The 22,628-nt window shown below is 41.2% G+C and overlaps 1 long non-coding RNA gene across 3 annotated transcripts in view; it reads left to right on the top strand.

Annotated features, from left to right (window-relative positions):
- The window catches only part of LOC128699245 (uncharacterized), a 105,594-nt gene extending 89,401 nt beyond the window's left edge, over nt 1–16,193 (top strand). For 2 of the 3 annotated variants that reach the window (XR_011393722.1, XR_008408569.2), the window contains one exon: nt 16,042–16,193. This is a non-coding gene — a long non-coding RNA (uncharacterized lncRNA). Of the gene's footprint in view, nt 1–11,088; nt 11,245–16,041 lie in introns of all 3 variants that reach the window. The other variant, XR_011393723.1, reaches the window with a different exon arrangement.
- Nucleotides 16,194–22,628: the final 6,435 nt, after the last annotated feature.

Here is a 22,628-nt window from a genome sequence, read left to right as displayed (position 1 = left end):
GCCACTGTCACAATCACAGAGTACAAACAATTTTATACCAAAGCGGTTCCTCTTGCTCGGTATATACTGCTTGAATGACAGTCTACCTTTGAACAAAATCAAAGACTCGTCAATTACAAGATTCTTGAATGGATAAAAGTATATCCTGAACTTTTGTTTGAGATACATGAAAACATTTCTAATCTTGTATAACCTGTCACTTCTGTCAGGCCTGGTTTTGTCAGAGAAGTGCAACATACGTAACAGTAAGATAAACCTGTTCACTGGTATTATTTCACTGAAGGATGGGGTACAAATTAGCCGATCTGTGAGATAAGATAAGATAAGATAAGATTTCGTTCGGATTTTTAACCCCGGAGGGTTAGCCACCCAGGATAACCCAAGAAAGTCAGTGCGTCATCGAGGACTGTCTAACTTATTTCCATTGGGGTCCTCAATCTTGTCCCCCAGGATGCGACCCACACCAGTCGACTAACACCCAGGTACCTATTTGCTGCTAGGTGAACAGGACAACAGGTGTAAGGAAACGTGTCGAAATGTTTCCACCCGCCGGGAATCGAACCCGGGCCCTCCGTGTGTGAAGCGGGAGCTTTAGCCACCAGGCCACCGGTATGCTTTTATATTATGCTTATAGACGTGAGGCATAAGCATTATTGTTGCAAAAAGCAAATACATTTCTGCAACAGTCGTCTCTTTCCACCTGTGTAGTCTTGACTGTGGTGATAAGATCGTATTTGCCATGGTGTACTGAAAATACTTATTACTTTCCCTGACAATAATTTCCATCAATGGCTGGTCAAAGAATAATTCAAAGAATTCCAGTTCATTGGCCGTGGTTCCAAGGGGACAGGTAGGTAGAATTCCACTTTGAGAGTCATCAAAGTGGTGAGGGCTGGGAACAAAATTGGGATTTTGCTGCCAATCCCAGATACGGTTTGCTGGTGGATACTGGACATCATAGGCTGGTTGTACGGGTGGTTGTGGCGGGCTGGTGGGTGACGCTCCGCTTTGTCCTTGAACTGACGAGTCAGCAGCGTGGGTCCCCGCGTGGCACAGTGAGTCACGCATGGTGGTGCCACTACCACCACCAGCCCCACTAACACCATCCACTGATGCCTGTGGCCCATCCATGCCAAGTGTAGCCACATCATCCTCACTATCACTACCTAAAATGGGTGTAGGGCCACGGGATGTACTCCGGGATGTACTCCGGGATGTACTCCGTCCCCTGGGCACAGCATAGGGTACACTACCCGAGCGCATGCAGCGGCGAACATACCGACGCTTCACTGGTGAATATGTTTCCTCACTATCACTACTCGAATGATCGTCGAGCGCAATAAAATCACAATCCACGTCAGAATCATCATCATTACTGAAGTCAGAGGCCAGGCCATGGGAAAATATTAGTTTTCTCTTACGTTTAGGATCACCCGACCGTGAGTCACGAGTGCCCACACCAGAGGTAGAAGGTCGAGGATCGTCAGGGTTTTCTGCACTATTATCGATATCCTGGTCATTATTTTCGGTCACTAACTTATCAAAGCCGTAGAATTCGTCTTCATTTCCACTTCCATCAGTGTCAGAACTATCAGACAGGAAGAGGAGAGTCCCAATTTTCCGGGGAGTGAGAGCTGACTTGCGACGAGGCATGGTGAACAAGGGTGACTGAGCCGGCGTTCCCACAATGCTATGCAGGCGCCTAGATTTTTTGTTTATGGCGCACACCCACGGCACAGACCCATTCTCTCACATGTAGGCCTATGAGCGCTTTCGCGCTAAATTTGACGGCGCTAGAATTTTGGCATAGATCTACGGTTTGGACACTCACCGACCAGCCGTAGATCTACGGGACGGACCCTGAAAGGGTTAAATTTTGTGACACCAGGATTGGGGGTTGCGACAGTCAAAGGGTTAACTACCATATTGCTTTTGTGTATAAACAATTCAGTACATATTAATAAGTTTATATAGTCAAGGAATATAATAAAATTAACATTTCCCTTGCATTTTCAGCAAAAATATCTGTCTATAGGAAAGGGTGTGTGGGATGGTTGCTTACTGTTAGCCCTAAAGACCAACAACAACAACAAAAACACCCTCACACACGTCCTACTTTGTTTACTACAATATACGAGTGTACCAACTAAACTGATGCACAAATATACATGAAGTAGGTATTGTATAAATATTGCATACAGGTTCCTTTCATTTTTTAACCTTTATTATGCAAAGGAAGATAAGCAGAGGGTATATTAACACTGGGAGAGTCCCTCATGAACCTACCTGGAGGATATTCCGGGGAGTGACACCCTTGCGGCCAGGTCCATGACCAGGCCTCCTGGTGGATCAGGGCCTGATCAACCAGGCTGTTACTGCTGGCTGCACAGAGTCCAACATACGAACCAAGGCTAGCTGATCTGGCACCGACTTTAAGTATCTGTCTAGCTCCCTCTTCAAGGCAGCCAGGGGCCTATTGGTAATTCCCCTTATGAGTGGTGGGAAGCTGTTGAACAGTCCTAGGGCCTGGACACTTATTGTGTTTTCTCTTAGTGTACCAGTGGTACCCCTACTTTTCATTGGGGGTATTTTGCTCCATCTGCCCAGTTTTTTGCTTTAATAGGGAGTTATTTCTGTGTGCAGATTAGGGACCATTCCTTCTAGATTATGATGTATCTCGCCTTAGTTCCAGCGAGTACAAGTCAAGTACTTCCAAGTGTTCCCAGCAGTAAAGGTGTTTGATGGAACTTATATGTGCAGTAAAGGTTCTCTGTATATTCTCTAGATCTGCAATTTCATCTGCTTTGAGTGGAGATGTTAGTGTACAGCAGTTTATTTTTTCTTGGCAAAGGTTCGGATCCATGTTTATGATATCTTCCCAGGTTGTTTCATTTAGGACATGGTTGACTTGTTCCCATTGTATGTTTTTGTTATTGAAGTTGAATTTTGTGAAGATGCCCTCATTATTGATCACATTTTGCTGGTCCGGAGCCCTGTGCATACATGTCTGTACCTCTATTATGCTGTGATCTGAGTGTATTGTCTTTGATATGGTTATATTACGTATCAGGTCATTGTTGTTAGTGAAGATGAGGTCCAGTGTATTTTCTAGTCTTGTAGGCTCTAATATTTGCTGGTTTAAGATGAATTTGGTTAGTAATACCAACACTTTACATTGTGTACAAGTTGTCTCCACATTGATGCAGTAGAATAAATATAGAGGAATGCTCCCATTCTCATGTAACACCATTTTTAGAAGAAATAATGCCCTTTGTCAAGGCATTTGAAACTAATAATTTTATAGTTACCCCTCAGTAATATTATAGTGTGTGATGAATGGTTTTGAAAACCGACAAGTTGAAGATTGAGACACTTATGTAACATGTGGGAATCTGTATTTAGGAAACTTTTTGCCACACAGTGGCTTCATCAGTCCAATGCAAAGCAGAAGGGTGTAAGGAGAGGAGGAGTTTGAGTTAATCAGTCCCTCAGCCTGGAGTCGATGTGTTCAGTCCATCAATCTTGTAGAATGTACAGCATAGGGCTGTAGACGTGGCTTACATACTGTAGTCAGGTGAGGCAAAGTAGGAGAAGGCAGGGTCATAGTGGTACCATCCACTAGCCGAAGTAGGTCTTCGTCCAAAGGTTGGACAAAGATACAAAGAATTCTTCCAAACTTGTACACTTGTTCCACGAGTCTGAGCCTGGAGCCAAGTGTATGGGCATGTTGTCAGTGGCTTTCTCAAAGTCTAGTGGAGTTAGGACAGCTTCAGAAATCTGGCATACATTGACGGAGTTTTGTGGCTCATGAAAAATTTGGATTGTCGATCTTCAGACTGATTAGTGGCTTGCTAAACACAGACTCATGTTGAGTTTTCAGTATCTTACTCATTTCAAACCATACCCCGGCCGGGATTGAACCCGCGGTCAGAGAGTCTCAAAACTCCAGCCCGTCGCGGGTTCAATCCCAGCTGGGGTATGGTTTGTTTGCAATCGTGTCATTACGATTTCGTGAGTCATCTTACTCATTTCTTTGTTGTCATCTGTGTAAGTTCCATTTTGTCTGAGCAAGGGCCCGATACTAGATGTGGTGTTTGCCTTGGTTTTTTGCATATGAAAAGAAATATTTTGAGTTTCTGTCTCTGCTGGATCCTGTATGAATCCTTGAAATTAAGCTCAGTACTTTTCACTTCCCTGATCAGCACTTCCTTTGGTGTATTGGGTAGTCCAGCATTCTTAACTCTTTCAGGGTCAGCAGGCCCTCTCCCAAACCTGTTCTCAGAGTCAGTAAAAATTCGAAAAAAAAAAAATTATTTTTTCTTATGAAAAGATAGATTTTTTTTTCTAAATTTTTTGCCATCGATACTTACCGAGATATGGAGACGTGAAGTTGACAGAAATTGAACTGCATACAGCAACATCGCTGATTGCCAGTCACCCAGTAATAGTTTTTTTTTTTACTTTTTTCTTTTATTTTTTATTATTTTATTTTTTCAAGTAACTTTTATGGCCTCTGAGACCAATATCAAGACTATTTGGTATATATTCACAATAACAGCACAAACTTTGCTGTCATTATATTGTTTACAAAACATGTTTACACTAACCAACAATAAAAAATGTTGTTTATTGCTATTTTTCTATCATATATATACTCATATAGAGTCACTGGATAGGTTCCTATAACTACAAGAGGTTGTGAAAGCTTGTAGTTGTGTGGGGGTGGACTTGTAAATATGCTGAGTCACCAGTGTGTTGTGTGTTGCAGTGATGCTTCATACCACCACTCACTAACCTCACTGCTGAGTCACCAGTGTGTTGTGTGTTGCAGTGATGCATCATACCACCACTCACTAACCTCACTGCTGAGTCACCAGTGTGTTGTAGTGATGCATCATACCACCACTCACTAACCTCACTGCTGAGTCACCACTGTGTTGTAGTGATGCATCATACCACCACTCACTAACCTCACTGCTGAGTCACCAGTGTGTTGCAGTGATGCATCATACCACCACTCACTAACCTCACTGCTGAGTCACCAGTGTGTTGCAGTGATGCATCATACCACCACTCACTAACCTCACTGCTGAGTCACCAGTGTGTCGTGTGTTGCAGTGATGCATCATACCACCACTCACTAACCTCACTGCTGAGTCACCAGTGTGTCGTGTGTTGCAGTGATGCATCATACCACCACTCACTAACCTCACTGCTGAGTCACCAGTGTGTTGTGTGTTGCAGTGATGCATCATACCACCACTCACTAACCTCACTGCTGAGTCACCAGTGTGTAGTGTGTTGCAGTGATGCATCATGCCACCACTCACTAACATCACTGCTGAGTCACCAGTGTGTTGCAGTGATGCATCATGCCACCACTCACTAACATCACTGCCTTCCATAACACATCCCTTTCTCCCCACAAACCTTCCTTCCTTCGTTCCATCCTCTCATCTCTTCCTACCTACTTTCTCTCCTCCCTTCCTTCCTTCCTTCCTTTCTTTTCTCCTTCCTGTCCTCCTTCCTCCCCTCCTTCATTCCTTCCTTCATTTATTCCCTCCTTCATTCCTTCCTTCATTTATTCCCTCCTTCATTCCTTCCTTCTCTCCCTCCTTCCTTCCCTCCCTTCTTCCTATCTTCCCTCCCTCCCTCCTTCCTTCCTTCCCTCCCTCCTTCCTTCCCTCCCTCCTTCCTTCCCTCCATCCTTCCCTCCCTCCCTCCCTCCCTCCCCTCCTTCTCTCCCTCTCTCCTTCCCTCCCTCTCTCCTTCCCTCCCTCCTTCCCTCCCTCCTTCCTTTCCTCCCTCCTTCCTTCCCTCCCTTCTTCCTTCCCTCCCTCCTTCCCTCCCGCTCTCTTTGCTTCCCTCCTTCCTTCCATCCTTCCTTCCCTCCCTCCCTTCTTCCTTCCCTCCCTCCATTCTTCCTTCCCTCCTTCCTACCCTCCTTCCTTTCTTCCCTCCCTCCTTCCTTCCCTCCTTCCTTCCCTCCCTCCTTCCTTCCCTTCCACCCTACTTCCTTCCCTCCATCCTTCCTTCCCTCCCTCCTTTCTTCCCTCACTCCTCCCTTCCCTCCCTCCCTCCTTCCTTCCCTTCCTCCCTCCCTCCCTCCCTCCTTTCCCTCCCTCCCTCCCTCCTTCCCTCCCTCCTTCCTTCCTTCCCTCCCTCCCTCCTTCCTTCTCTCACTCCTTCCTTCCCTCTCTCCCTCCTTCCTTCCCTCCCTCCCTCCTTTCTTCCCTCCCTTCTTCCTTCCCTCTCTCCATCCTTTCCTCCCTCCCTCCTTCCTTCCCTCCCTTCTCCATTCCCTCCCTCCCTTCTTCCTTCCCTACCTTCTTCCTTCCCTACCTTCTTCCTTCCCTACCTTCTGCCTTCACTACATTCTTCCTTCCCTCCCTCCCTCCCTCCCTCCCTCCCTCCCTCCCTCCCTCCCTCCCTCCCTCCCTCCCTCCCTCCCTCCCTCCCTCCTTCCCTCTTCTTCCTTCCCTCCCTCCTTCCTTCCCTGCCTCCTTTCTTCCCTCCCTCCTTCGTTCCCTCCCTCCTTCGTTCCCTCCCTCCTTCCTTCTCTTCCTCCCTACTTCTTTCCCTCCCTCCCTCCTTCCTTCCCTCCCTCCTTCCTTCCCTCCCTCCCTCCTTCCCTCCTTTCTTCCTTCCCTCCTTCCCTCCTTCCCTCCCTCCTTCCCTCCCTTTTTCCTTCCCTCCCTCCTTCCTTCCCTCCTTCCTTCCTTCCCTCCTTCCTTCCCACCCTCCTTCCCTCCCTCCTTCCTTCCCTCCCTCCATCCTTCCCTCCCTCCTTCCTTCCCTCCCTCCCTCCTTCCTTCTCTCAGTCCTTCCTTTCCTCCCTCCCTCCATCCTTCTCTCAGTCCTTCCTTCCGTCTCTCCCTCCTTCCTTCCCTCCCTCCCTCCTTCCCTCCCTCCGTCCTTCCTTCTCTCAGTCCTTCCTTTCCTCCCTCCCTCCTTCCTTCTCTCAGTCCTTCCTTCCCTCCCTCCCTCCCTCCTTTCTTCCCTCCCTACTTCCTTCCCTCTCTCCTTCCTTTCCTCCCTCCCTCCTTCTTTCCCTCCCTTCTCCATTCCCTCCCTCCCTTGTTCCTTCCCTCCCTTGTTCCTTCCCTCCATCCTTCCTTCCCTCCCTCCTTCCTTCCTTCCCTTCCTCCTTCCCTCCTTCCCTTCCTCCTTTCTTCCCTCCCTCCTTCGTTCCCTCCCTCCTTCCTTCTCTTCCTCCCTACTTTCCCTCCCTCCTTCCTTCCCTCCCTCCTATCTTCCCTCACTCCTTCATTCCCTCCCTCCTTTGTTCCCTTCCTCCCTCCCTCCCTCCTTCCTTCCTTCCTTCCCTCCCTCCTTCCTTCCCTCCCTCCTTCCCTCCTTCCCTCCCTCCCTCCTTCCTTCCTTCCTTCCTTCCTTCAAGTAACTTTTCTGGCCTGTGAGACCAATATAAGTTATATTGAATGTATATTCACTCGTATGCTACACAGTAAGCGCACATACAGTTATTATATTGTTTACAAAACATGTTTACACAAACCAACAATTAAAAATGTTGTTTATTATTTTTCTATCACATATATACACATATAAAGTCACTGGACACTTGCCAGAACTGCTACAGCTTCTGTAAAGCTCATAGTTGTTGTGCGGGGGGAGGGGGGGTGGACTTGTAAATATGCTGAGTCACCGGCCTCATTAGTGTCACAGTGACAAATAACACCACCACTCACCACCCTCACTGCCTGTCAACACCCATCCTTTCCTCCCCACCCCACCAACCCACATGGAAATAAGTCACTCTGAATTTTTTGAGTTATCCTAGGTTGATGGACTCCTTCCTTACTTCCCTCCCTCCTTTCTTCCCTCCTTCCTCTCATCTCTTCCTTCTTTCCTCCCTTTCTTCTACCTTCCTTCCTTCCTTCAGGTTGGTTTCCTGGGCATTGCTTTCGGTCATAAACTCCTCGAAACCATGAAATTCATCTTCACTGACACTTCCATCTGTGTTTGAACTGTCACTTGGGAACAAAAGAGCCCCAGTTAGCCGAGGAGTGAGGGGTTTCTTACCGCTAGACATGGTGAACAAGGTGCAATAAAATGGCTTTTCCACAATGCATCACTGGGTCCCCGATTTTTTTTAATACCTCGCACACTGACCATGGAGACCCATTCTCTCACATCCAGGACTACCGCCCTTTTCCTGCTTATACTAGTATGGCACCAACCCTGGCATGTAAGCCTTACTAGTACGGCACCATCCCTGAAAGGGTTAAAGAGCTCAGTGATTCTTTGTCATCTTCTGTAGAGGGAGCGTCTTTCTCTTTCCAGTTTGCTTCTTCCCTTTGTTTTTCTTTGGGGAATAGGCCTTGAATATTCTTCAGCTGCCAGGGAGTTGATCCTTTCAAGGTACTGGTTTGGATCCATGTTATTTAACCCTTTCAGGGTCCAGAGACCAAATTTCAAAGGGTGCACCAGTGTCCAAGAATTTAAAAAAAAAAATTGTTATCTTTTCTTATGAAATGGTAGAGAATCTTTTTCTGGAGGTAATAAAACAAAAAATATAAAATTTGATCTAACATTGACGAAATTATGCTCTCGCGAATTTTGATGTGTCAGCGATATTTACGAATCGGCGATTTTGCTGACTTTGACTCCGATTTTAGGCCAATTACATTATTCCAGTCAACCAAATTCTTAGCTATTTCACTAGTATTACTTCTATTTTATCGATTGAGAACAAGAAATCGCCCAGTCAACTGTTTCAATTACAAAATAAAGTGATCAGAAATTGGTAATTTGGCCAATTTAACACAAAGTTCAAAATATTCCAATTTCAAAATAGGGTTCAGAATAAGCAATGCAGGCATTCCTGGCGCTAAACTAACATTTCCTCTGCTCATTAGTTATTTTTTCAGGCTTTACAAATGAATTCCATTTTTATTTTTATTCACATAATGAATTTTTATTCAAACCAAAAAACAGAACATTTACTGTTATGCAATATTGTAATAACTGTATAAATATCATCATCCTCTCCAAGATACGATACTACGTGCTGCAAAATGCCCTTCTCACACTATACCACTCACTTATTTATCCATACCTCACCTATGCTATTTGTGCTTGGGGATCAACTGCAGCAACACATCTAAAGCCAATAATAACCCAACAAAAAGCTGCAGTAAGAATAATCACTAAATCCCATCCCTGGCAACACACCCCCCCACTCTTCATAGATCTAAACTTACTCCCTGTTCAGTACATCCACACTTACTACTGTGCAATCTACATCTACAGGACCTTAAACTCCAATATTAACCTTGACCTAAAATGCTTTCTTGATAGTTGTGACAGAACCCACAGGCATAACACCAGACACAAACATCTCTATGACATTCCCCATGTCCAACTAAACCTTTACAAAAATTCAATGTATGTCAAAGGCCCTAAAATCTGGAACACCCTACCTAAAAACTCTAGAACTGCAGATGCATTCATCACCTTCAAAACTACCATTAGAAAACATCTTATCTCCCTGATACACCCCGTCAACTAATTACACAAATACCACCTGGTGGTTCACACTTTCACTCACCCATTTGACCATAAACACAAATATCAATCTCAATCTTAAAATAATGAATCCTAGCTAGTCATAAGTTGGCCTGTGATACTCCAATACTGAAACTACGTATTGTGCCATAACAAAAGCGTTCACATTGCTAAACTCACAAACTAGTATTTAGTCACTTAGCCATAATACCAACTTACCTCATAATTTGTAATATTTTAAAGTTAAGAATTATTCCAAGCTGCCCAAAATGCCTAGGCATGCTAGGTGTTCTAGTGGCACCAAATTCTGTAAACTCAGCATTGTAATCCTTATAGAGAATAAACTTTGAATTTGAATTTGAATCACATTTGTGAATGTATATTAAACCCAGCAGCTGGCGTGTATTAGACGTGTGAGGTCGTTTGTTTACTCTTGAACATCAACAAAAATTTAACATTTCTGCTACTTTGAGCTCAGTTTCAAGCCATTTCCAGTCCTACAACCAATCAAAATCATCTCTACTTCTGTAATATATCTTCCATTCTATCAATGAGGCCAAGAAATCTTAAATACAACTATAAAAAACATACAAAAAAACACTGCAAAGTCGGTTTTAATCGAAAATCACCGTCTCAGTTTTTTTCTCTCATTATACACTGTGTGCTGCAGGATTTGTTTTGTGTGGTGCACACATACCACATAGATGTATTCTCTCATATCTAGTCCCAAATTTACCACTCACAGCTTATCAGAGTGAGCTGAGCTCATGGCATAGATCTACTGTTTGGACCCTGAACGTAAAGCCGTAGATCTATGGGACAGACCCAGAAAGGGTTAAGATATCTTCCCAACATGTTTCATTTAAGATATAGTTCATCTGATTCCAGTTGATGTTCTTGCTTATTGAAGCTGTATTTGGTGAAGACACCTTCATAGCTGTGTGCATTTTGCTGGTCAAGACCCCCTGTACATGTAAGTCTGAACTTCGATTAGATTGTGATCGAATTAGTCGTTTTTCATATTATGTTTCTTACCATGTCCTCATTATTTGTGAAAATAAGGTCAAGTGTGTTTTCCAGTCTTGTTGGCTCCACTATCTGATGACTCAGGGTGTGTTTATTGCAGAGATTTAGTAGAACATGTGTGTGTGACTTTTCATCCATGCTGCCTCCTGGGATTGTTTCTGCTATAACATTGGTATTTGCTACATTCTTCCATTTTGTATGCCTTATGTTGACATCACCAAGCAGTAAGTGTTTGGGGATGGAGCTGGAGCTCCTTGAACTGTTGGGAGGTTGCATTTGGTGGCTTATATACAACCACAATGACTAGGTTTGGGTTCTTGATCTTTGTTACCCTATTTTTCACATAAGTTCTTCAGTTCATCTAACGCAGTTTTACCTAACAAGCCATTAAATGACAGTCTACTGTACCAAAAATAGCACTGGTCCTAGGACTGACCCCTGTGGGACCCCGCTCGCCATAGGTGCCCACTGTGATACCTCTTCATGTACCATGACTCGTTGCCTCCCTGTCAGGTATTCTCTGATCTGTTGCAGTGCCCTTCCTGTTATATGTTCCTGATCCTCTAACTTCTGCACTAATCTCTTGTGAGGAACTGTGTCGAAGGCCTTCTTGCAGTCCAAGAAAATGCAATCAACCCACCACTCCCTCTCGTGTCTTACTTCTGTTACTTTGTCATAAAACTCCAGAAGGTTTGTGACACAGGATTTGCCTTCCATGAATCCGTGCTGGTTGTCGTTTATAATCTTGTTCCATTCCAGGTGCTCCACCACTCTCCTTCTGAGTCTTCTCCACGACTTTGCATACTTTACACGTCAGTGACACAGGTCTATAGTTTAGTGCCTTGTTTCTGTCTCCTTTCCTTAAAATGGTGACTACATTTGCCGTCTTCCATACCTCAGGTAGTTTCCCAGTTTCAAGGGATGTGTTGAAAATTGTGGTTAATGGCACACACAGCATCTCTGCTCCCTCTCTAAGGGCCCATGAAGAGATGTCTGGTCCCACTGCCTTTGAGGTATCAAAGCCATATATATATATATATATATATATATATATATATATATATATATATATATATATATATATATATATGCAATAAGATCATAGTAAACAGGCAATTTCAGAATATGCAAAACAACCACTGTGAAAGAATAGTGAAATTCCAAGCACTTTTGTGACTTCTCATATTATCAAGGAACAATAAAAGTAATACATCAGAGGAAGGCATATAAAGGGTCTAGACCACACCTCACTATCACATCCCACAACAAACCAACACCTGACGTGTGACCACACACGACTCATAAGAAAGAGAACACTGCAGCAGGCCCACTAGCCCAACTAGACAGGTCCTTCACGACATCCCACTAACAAACTCTTCTTCCCAAGAATTAAGATTTATTATTTGCCCAATGTATTATTAAATTCTTCCCAAATTTTATTATAAATGGATCTAATTTATAACCAAAGGAAATACATTATTTTCAAAACTGCTTTTTATGAAACAAGATTCAATTATATTCCTGTAAACCATGGACTTGCTTGACACAACTTTCTCAGTTTTTTGAAAATCAATTGGATGGTTTAAATCTCTCACATCAATATATAGAACATTGGAATCTTGTCTAGTTCTAATGCTATATTTATGTTGTTTTAATCTTAGTTCGAGATTTTTACCAGTTTGACCGTAATAGACAACAACTGACTTTACAAATTCTGATACCTTCAGCCCTTTCTACTTCAATCTCTTGCTACCCTCTACCCCCATACTATCCCCTGCCCCGCTGTTTTCTGTAACCTACTGATCATCCCCCCTCCCTTCTGCCATCCAATACCCTCGCTTCCTTCCCTACCCTGCAGTGCTGTATAGCCCTTGTGGCATAGCGCTTCTTTTTTATTATAATAATAATAATTGGCCCTAATAAACTTTATCGCAAATTTTACAAGGAATCTTACAGACACATCTGTCAGCATTTTGGGGGGAATTCTTTATCAAAAGTTTTTATTACTGTATCAAGATTTTTAAATACAACTTTGATATTAAAAGTCTTAAGAAGAGAAGGCATATCAACCAAGTTTTCATGGTAAGGGAGAACCAACATATTTTTAGTTGAATAAGGTTGGTTGTCCCTTTTTGGATTGTAAAAAGTATTTCTAGCAATTTTAAAAGATTTACGAATTACATTTCTTGGGTATTTCAGATCATTAGCTATTTCATAAATTTTGGATATTTCTTCATCTATGAATTCTGGACTACAAATACGTAAAGCTCTCAAAAACATTGATGAGAAAACAGACAGTTTAACTTTATCTTGATGTGAAGAATAATAGTGTACATAGGAACAGTTATTTGTAGGTTTTCGTCTGTTTTCTCATCAATGTTTTTGAGAGCTTTGCGTACAGAATGGGTCACATAACCAGAGACCAAACAAAACGTTACTCGTCAATCCTAACCAGCCTGATAAGAAGGGCAAAAAAATTGTATTATGAGAACAGATTATCCAACTTACGAGGTGATATAAAAAAGACCTGGAAAACCCTATCAGAAATTCTGGGAACAAAAAAGATATCACGAAATAGCGAAATAAAATTAGCAAAAACAGATGAACCCCAACTCCCACCAACAGAAACAGCAAACAGACTCAATGATTTCTTCTCCACTATAGGACAAAACCTTGCCAATAAAATCCCAAGCTCAGATACCCCACCAAATGACTACCTCACCGGCAACTACCCGAACACACTGTTCCTAGCTCCGACTAACCCATACGAAGTCTCCCTTATTATCAACGCACTAAAAAACAAGGCAGGAGATTTAAATACCTTACCACCCCTTATATACAAAAAAGTGTCACAAGTGCTATCACCAATCATTGCAACACTCTTTAACAAATCCATTGAATCCTCCACCTTCCCTACAGTACTCAAAATAGCAAGGGTCACCCCGATCCACAAAGGAGGAGACCTAACAGAGTTGAATAACTATAGGCCAATATCCAACTTACACCCTCTCTCAAAAATCTTCGAAAAATTAATTCATAAACGAATCTACTCCTACCTTATCTCCCAAAACATACTCAACCCCTGCCAATTTGTATTCAGGCCTAATAAAAATACTAATGATGCTATTATACACATGCTAGAACATATATACACTGCAATAGAGAAAAAAGAAGTCCCACTGGGGATCTTCATTGACTTACGTAAAGCTTTTGATACAGTTGACCATGACTTGCTCCACGTAAAATTGTCACACTATGGTATAAGAGGGCACTCCCTCAACTACCTCAAGTCTTACCTCAGCAACAGAAGCCAATATGTGTACGCAAATGGGGCAAACTCTTCTGCACAACCAATTACAGTTGGTGTCCCACAGGGAAGTGTCCTTGGCCCTCTTCTCTTTCTCCTATACATAAATGACCTTCCAAATGCTTCGCAATTACTCAAACCCACACTATTTGCAGATGACACTACATACGTCTTCTCTCACCCGAGCCCAGTCACGCTAGCCAATACTGTAAATACCGAATTACAGAAAATATCTACCTGGATGAGGACTAACAAACTTACACTAAACATTGACAAAACCTACTTCATTCAGTTTGGTAACAGAGCTACAGATGTCCCTCTTAACATAATGATAAATGGATCACCTATCACAAAACTAACAGAGGGAAAATTCTTAGGAATCCACCTTGATAATAGACTCAAATTTCATACACATATACATCAAATTTCTAAGAAAATTTCCAAGACTGTAGGCATACTATCGAAGATACGGTACTATGTTCCACAGTCAGCCCTCCTGGCCCTATATCACTCTCTTATTTACCCCTATCTCACCTATGGAATTTGTGCATGGGGCTCAACAACAATTAACCATCTCAGACCACTAATTACCCAACAAAAGGCTGCAGTTAGAATGATAACAAATTCTCACTACAGGCAGCACACTCCACCAATATTCAATACACTAAACCTACTCACCATACAAAACATCCATACTTATTACTGCACCTATTACATACATAGAACACTTAACTCTGATATTAACCCTCCCCTCAAACATCTCCTTGCCAACCTCAACAGAACACATGACCATAACACAAGGCACAGATCACTCTTTGATGTTCCTCGTGTCCACCTCACACTATGCAAAAACTCAATGCACATAAAAGGCCCTAAAATCTGGAATTCATTACCTGTAAATATAAAAGAAACACAACCTGTTTATAAATTCAAGTCTCTTCTCAAAGATTACTTACTCACCCAAAACCAAATAAATACTGAATAACTGAACATTATAAATTGTATATCTTAAATGTTTCTCACAATTATATCACATAAATGTTAAACCTAAAACCCAATCTAACTTTATTATTTTTTAAATACACTACCAAACAGAATCACTACCTAACTGAATGCAACCATATGACCTGTCTTTGTAATACTCACTTGTGCTTTATAGTTATCTGTTTACATTAATGTTTTATCACTGATTTCATCATTGCTTAGTAGCAGCGCTGTATAGTCCTTGTGGCTTAGCGCTTCTTTTTGATTATAATAATAATAATAATCATTGCTTAGTTAATCTTAAGTTAATTTTAAGCCAGCCCGTAATGCTATGCATAGTATAAGTGGCTTTGGCATACTGCTCTTATCTGTATTTTTTTGTACCTCTGTATGTGTGCACAAATTGGAAATAAATAAATAAATAAAATAAATAAATAAATAAATTTGTAGTCCAGAATTCATAGATGAAGAAATATCCAAAATTTATGAAATAGCTAATCATCTGAAATACCCAAGAAACGTAATTGGTAAATCTTTTAAAATTGCTAGAAATACTTTTTACAATTCAAAAAGGGACAACCAACCTTATTCAACTATAAATATGTTGGTTCTCCCTTACCATGAAAACTTGGTTGATATGCCTTCTCTTCTTAAGACTTTTAATATCAAAGTTGTATTTAAAAATCCTGATACAGTAAAAAAAACTTTTGATAGAGAATTCCCCCCAAAATGCTGACGGATGTGTCTGTAAGATTCCTTGTAAAATTTGCAATAAAGTTTATTACTGTCAAACTGGTAAAAATCTTGAACTAAGATTTTGTACTTGCATGAAATGTGTGGATAATAATTGCATAAAGCACCTTCTGTGCTGTCATTCTCCATGAAAATTATAAAATAAAATGTGTGGATAATAATTGCATAAAGCACCTTCTGTGCTGTCATTCTCCATGAAAATTATAAAATAAAATTTCATTTAAGAAACAGTAAGTGTAATTTTTCTTTTAAATTTTACAAGTATTTCCATCAATAAGAGATGCTCTATAATAAATGAGAGATTATAATGAAATATATCTATTGTCATTGTGGCTAAATGACTTTTCTTATAAATTTAGTTTAACATTCCAGGACACACATGATTATAATCCAGTCAGCAGAAAAAAACTGCATGTGCATTCACTGTCTAAATTATTTTTCAGATGAATCGCATGATGCAGTTCATGGAAGTTCCTTCGGGAGAAAAACTTGATCAGTGTTCAGTGTGTTTGAAATTCTTAAAAACTAAATCATATCTAATAAAGCACATGAGAGTTCATTCTCAAGAAAAACCCTATAAGTGTTCAGTGTGTCCTAAGAGCTTTTCACAGAAAGCTAACTTAATAACACACTTGAAAGTTCATTCTGGAGTGAAACCATTTAAATGCTCAGAGTGTGTAAAAGACTTTTCACTAAAGTCTTCTCTAATGCATCACATGAGAGTTCATTCTGGAGAAAAACCATACAAGTGTTCAGAGTGTCTAAAAGATTTTTCATTTAAATCACATCTAGTAAGGCACACGAGAATTCATTCACAAGAAAAACCATATCAGTGCTCCGAGTGTCTAAAAAATTTTTCTCAAAAAGCAAACTTAATAACACATATGATAGTTCATTCTGGAGAAAAAACTTACAAGTGTTTAGAGTGTCTAAAAGGCTTTTCACAAAAGTCTTCACTAATGCATCACATGAAAACTCATTCAGGTGAAAAGCCATTTAAGTGTTCGGAGTGTTTAAACGAATTTTCAAGGAAATCAAATCTAGTGCAACACATGAGAATTCATTCACAAGAAAAAACTCATCAGTGTACAGTGTGTCTAAAAGATTTTTCACTAAAATCACAGCTAGTAACTCATATGAGAGTTCATTCCGGAGAAAAAATATATCAGTGTTCAGAGTGTTTAAAAGATTTTTCTAGAAAATCAAATCTAGTACGACACACGAGAGTTCATTCAATAAAGTAACCATAACATTGTTAACCATAATTTTACTAATTGCATTGTCTTCTGGGGGTTTGTGTGGAATCCAAGCCTTTAAAGATTGTGATGGTTTTCACCAGTAGTCCTAATCATGGGAAACTCTTGATTCAATGCTCGAGCAAACAGATTGTTGAGAAATGGAACAAGACACTAATGTACAGTTCAGGACATTTATTAAAGGAAACGTTTCGCCACCAGTGGCTTCTTCAGACCCAAGAAGCCACTCGTGGCAAAAGGATTCCTTTTATAAATATCCTGAATTGTACAAAAGTGTCTTTTTCCCCAAATAGATTGTTGTTATTGACTGGCAGTCAGTATGTTGTAAACATCTTAGTTGTTTACTGAGAGTTGTAGTGACTTCTTAATTTTCCTTTTGAAGTCTGTGTAATTGGCGCTTCATCGTGTATGTTAAGGAGGGGCACTTGAGGTACTCTATACCTAGAAGTTCACATTTTTCAACCATCCTTTTGTTGGGCTATTTTACCTCATCTAAGTAGATGTCATTCCCTGTGAGTAGTTATTTCAGTGTAGTGTTTTAATATATAATATAATTCGGGTTCTAATTATAACATTTTCCTTCAGGAAGAGAGTCACTTCTCTAGGTGAAGAGGGATTCAATCTCGTCTCCTTCCTCAGATCGAATTGCCACTTTCCTCCTGTCCCTTCCTACCCATTCAGCCTTGTAAATTACAGCTCTTAGGTTGAGGGAAGGGGAACTGTCATCCATTCCATTCATTTGAGGACCTCAGTGGTGGTGGTGGTATTTAACCTGGGAACTGAATCATCTAGGGATGTGCTGAGCTGTCCTTATGAGTGGCTTCGAATGTTCTCATGTGATAAAAAATATCCCTGGTCATATAATCGTCCTTGATTAATTTCTTTAAAAAGGGGGAGGGATAAGGGGAGAAAAAGAGGGGCAGCTCCAAGAAGAAAAAATGACGGTATATCCTCCTTTATGTCTAAGTATCCTTAGCATGGCTGGTAGTGCTGTTGCTGCTTGGAAACCACTTCCTACCGTCCCCTTTATGCCAGTAAACCAGAAATCCAGGATGGTACTTCCTGCATCAATCATGCCACCTCAGGTGACAAGAGACATGGATGGTCAGGCATCCACCAAGAGTCATAATCCCTCCCCCTTCCTTTTGTTGCCTATCAATTCTAGGAGATGGTGGCCAGAAGGGGTATGAATCATGGAGTGTATCTGACTGCCTATATCTCATGTCAGGAGGTGGCTTGGTTAATGAGGAATTAGCCATCCTAGATTACTGGGTTACTGGCATGAATTGTAAGATAAGATAGGCAGCAGGATCCATGCAGCATCAGCCATGGAGAGAGTACTCTTAGATGCAGAGGGGCATATGCAATCTCCTTATGTTTCTCCTCAGAGCTCTTTCCCCTTTTTTTTTGTTAGAAAAAAAGTCTTTATTCATGGATGATCAAATCTATGATTTGCCTTCTCACAAGCTCTTTCTTTTCCCAGTGGCACCCTTAAATGACCCTGGTATGCCCATGGACCTTTCTACAAACCTAGTTTACCTTTTGGGCAATGCTTCATTGCAGTACTTTAGTGCTGAACTTCCAACTGACTATTTTTCATACCTCTAACCTTCACTCAACTTTAACCATGATACCGGTTTCTTCCTTGACAACATGTTGATTTTTTGATTGATTACACATCACAGGATGGATTGGCTCAAAGCCTCTGTCCAAGTGACATTGACCTTTAATTGATGATGCTGACACAGTTGCTGACACTTATTGCTCCTATTCTAAGAAACAGCCCAGAAAACTCTTCCTCTTCAATTTGTATTGAAAGGATGTTCCTGGATGAAATTCTTTTATTTCAGCCCTCTACACCTACTGATTATCTTTCTGACCATATCATTAGCAAAGCACTCTTAAGGCATGGTGGACAAAATGTTTCCTTGCATGCCTTCAAGAGTGGAACAAACATTGGGCAGAATGATGAGCAAGCTGATCTGAAATGTGAGATGAGCAAAATATAACACACAAAATGCTGTTATTATAGCAGATGACTCGGAAATACATAGAGACCTCTTGTAAAGAGTACTTATAACCAGACCATCACCCTGCTCAGCCCCCAGCCTTAGTGCTGATGCAACTACAAACCCTAATACAGATTACATTGCAGACTTAGCTGAAGACTATCACAGCTGAGTCACAAGGATGTTAGGAAGTGCTATTTCAGTCATAGAGTTGTCAGGAAGTGAAACAGTTTGGAGAGTGATGTAATGGAGGCAGGATCCATACATTAGCTTTCAGAAGAAGTACGATAAAGCTCATGAAACAGGGAGAGAGTGGGTCTTGTAGTGATCTGCAAAGAGGTGGGACCAGAAGCTGTGAATTGACACCTAAAACCACAAATAGGTAAGAACAGCTACCATTACACAGATTTAACAAAGCAAGAGTCTGCTTCTGGGAACAGTGCAGGTCCAGCTCCAAAAGTAGCTGGTGGTGGTGATTCTGGGAGGGTTAATGAAGATAATATTGTATTTCTAGAAACTGTACAAACTGAGATTTCAGCCCCAACTAATTCTAGTCAGATGAAAGCAAAATGTTTCAGATTCTATGTTTGGAGTATCTGTAGGCATGGAATATCTGGCAAAGCAACTGGGACATTTAACTTTGAGCACCCAAAAGAATGCCAAGACCTGTCCAAAGAAGTGTGTCGTTCTATCTCTTGCAAACTTTTTCATAATGCAATGTGTTATACATGAATCCATAAAAAAAAAGGAATAACAGGAAAAGTGAGTAAAAGGATCTTTAATTTTCTAAGTCCGAACTAGGTCAGGTTGAATTACCAGTATATAAACCTAAACACCTCACTGTGTACACCTTGTTTAACCATTAAACTGTCCAATCATAGATCTTCATTCATGTGCGAAGCGCTCCGACCTTGATTTTCCCCATTTGAAAGCATGTAAAAAGAAGTAGATCTACATTCGGAGCCTGCCGCACATCAGTGTATATCTACATTTGAACAGTTTAAGGGTTAAATTAAATTAAACAAAACACAAAATAAATTATTAAACAGGAATTGATTGGATACCTACAGACTTGATGGGAGCCAAAAGTCAAGTGACTGTCAGCCGGTCGGAGGGACGCATGTCAGCTCTCACTGGGTGGAAAAAGGAAAGGAGGGGGAAGGGGAGTAGCAGTAATGATGCACACACCTTACAGAACCAGCATATTTTTTTTTTTTTTTTTTTTATTATCACACTGGCCGATTCCCACCAAGGCAGGGTGGCCCGAAAAAGAAAAACTTTCACCATCATTCACTCCATCACTGTCTTGCCAGAAGGGTGCTTTACACTACAGTTTTTAAACTGCAACATTAACACCCCTCCTTCAGAGTGCAGGCACTGTACTTCCCATCTCCAGGACTCAAGTCCGGCCTGCCGGTTTCCCTGAACCCCTTCATAAATGTTACCTTGCTCACACTCCTACAGCACGTCAAGTATTAAAAACCATTTGTCTCCATTCTCCCAAGAGCACAGTGTCATCAGCAAAGAGCAGCTGTGACAACTCCCACTTTGTGTGTGATTCTTTATCTTTTAACTCCACGCCTCTTGCCAAGACCCTCGCATTTACTTCTCTTACAACCCCATCTATAAACATATTAAACAACCATGGTGACATCACACATCCTTGTCTAAGGCCTACTTTTACTGGGAAAAAATTTCCCTCTTTCCTACATACTCTAACTTGAGCCTCACTATCCTCGTAAAAACTCTTCACTGCTTTCAGTAACCTACCTCCTACACCATACACTTGCAACATCTGCCACATTGCCCCCCTATCCACCCTGTCATACGCCTTTTCCAAATCCATAAATGCCACAAAGACCTCTTTAGCCTTATCTAAATACTGTTCACTTATATGTTTCACTGTAAACACCTGGTCCACACACCCCCTACCTTTCCTAAAGCCTCCTTGTTCATCTGCTATCCTATTCTCCGTCTTACTCTTAATTCTTTCAATAATAACTCTACCATACACTTTACCAGGTATACTCAGCAGACTTATCCCCCTATAATTTTTGCACTCTCTTTTATCCCCTTTGCCTTTATACAAAGGAACTATGCATGCTCTCTGCCAATCCCTAGGTACCTTACCCTCTTCCATACATTTATTAAATAATTGCACCAACCACTCCAAAACTATATCCCCACCTGCTTTTAACCAGCATACTGGCCAACAAACTACCACCACCACTCATTCATACATCTACTCCTATCTAATGAACTTTTTCCTCACAGTCTTTCAGTCCATCTGCAGCTGAGCCTGATGGCATCTATATGTGTATGTTGCAACACTTAACACTGTACAGTTCTCATCATACTTTTGCATAATCTTTTCAGTCTTGTTTGGTGTGAAGGGGATCTTCCTCATCAGTGGAAAAAACTACCTTTTCATAAAATGGGGACTTTGGGCCTTGACATCTCTCACTACAGACTCATTGCTTTTACTAATGCAATTTGTAAGTTTTAGGAACACCTAGTTAGCAAACATTTAGTATAATATTTGGAAACCCACAATTTTCTCTTCCCTAGTCAGTTTGAATTTTGTAAGGGCCTGTTTACTGCAGATCCTTTAATCTGTTTAGATACCTGTGTTCTTAATGCTTTCACTAATAAGCATTGAGTTATTGCAGTCTTTTTTGAAAAGACTTATGGCACCACCTATCATTATAATATCTTAGTCTAGACTCAGGAATGAGTTTAGACTAAGATATTGTAATGGGTCAATCTGTTGCTTTTCCTTAAGGATTTCTTGATAGAGAAGGATGTTTATGTCTGAGTTAATATGTTTTTCCCTGTCTTAGTCCAGGCTAAAGGTGCCCCTCAGTGTTGTGTTCTTAGCACCACTTTTTTTTTACCTGCTTGCTATTAATGACCTTGCCTTTACTTCCTTCAGGTATTTGGTTATCTGCATTGTTAACTTTGCTATAGCTTGTACAGGCAGTGAATCTCCTTTAGGCTGCCTCTCCCCAGGATGCTATTGATCACTTTTCTCACTTGGCCACTTCTTGTGGGTTTAATTTTTCTGTTACTAAAGGACAGATTACTAAACACAGCAAATAACTTTCCTCACACTGCTTCATAAGTGCATGGTTTCCATATCTTTGAATGAGATATGGTAAAATTTTGCAGTCACCTGCTTGATCATCAAATGTCCTGAAAGTATCACATGACCTTCCTGAAAGCAGCTTGCTCTAGCTTCCTAAACCTCCTTCAAACCTTGAATCTTAGCCCATCTTTCTTGGGGATGCTGATACATGAACCCTTCTTCATTTTAATTCTGCCTTAGTCTTATCTTAATTGGACAACGTAGACTAACTGTACACATATAACCCGCACATAAAAGAGAGAAGCTTACGACAACGTTTCGATCCGACTTGGACCATTGACAAAGTCACACTAACCAGAAGTGGAGCACGACGGCTATATATAGGCAGGAATAGGTGTTGGTAGTAGTAGTAGTAGTAGTAGTACAAGAATGGTATATAATACCGACAAGATGAAATTAAGACACACGCAACACCCGGGGATCCCTATCGCAGACGTTTCGCCATCCAGCCGTCTGCTCCACTTCTGGTTAGTGTGACTTTGTCAATGGTCCAAGTTGGACCAAAACGTCGTCATAAGCTTCTCTCTTTTATGTGCGAGTTATTTGTGTATCGTTCCAGTCACAGTATTGTGCCTTTTTTTGTTATTTATAGACTAACTGTGTTCTGCAACCTTCCCCAT

This window comes from Cherax quadricarinatus, chromosome 61, assembly GCF_038502225.1.
Source record: "Cherax quadricarinatus isolate ZL_2023a chromosome 61, ASM3850222v1, whole genome shotgun sequence".
NCBI classification, from domain to species: domain Eukaryota; kingdom Metazoa; phylum Arthropoda; class Malacostraca; order Decapoda; family Parastacidae; genus Cherax; species Cherax quadricarinatus.
Note: the sequence above shows the minus strand (reverse complement) of the source record. Positions and strands in the feature narration are given on the sequence as shown.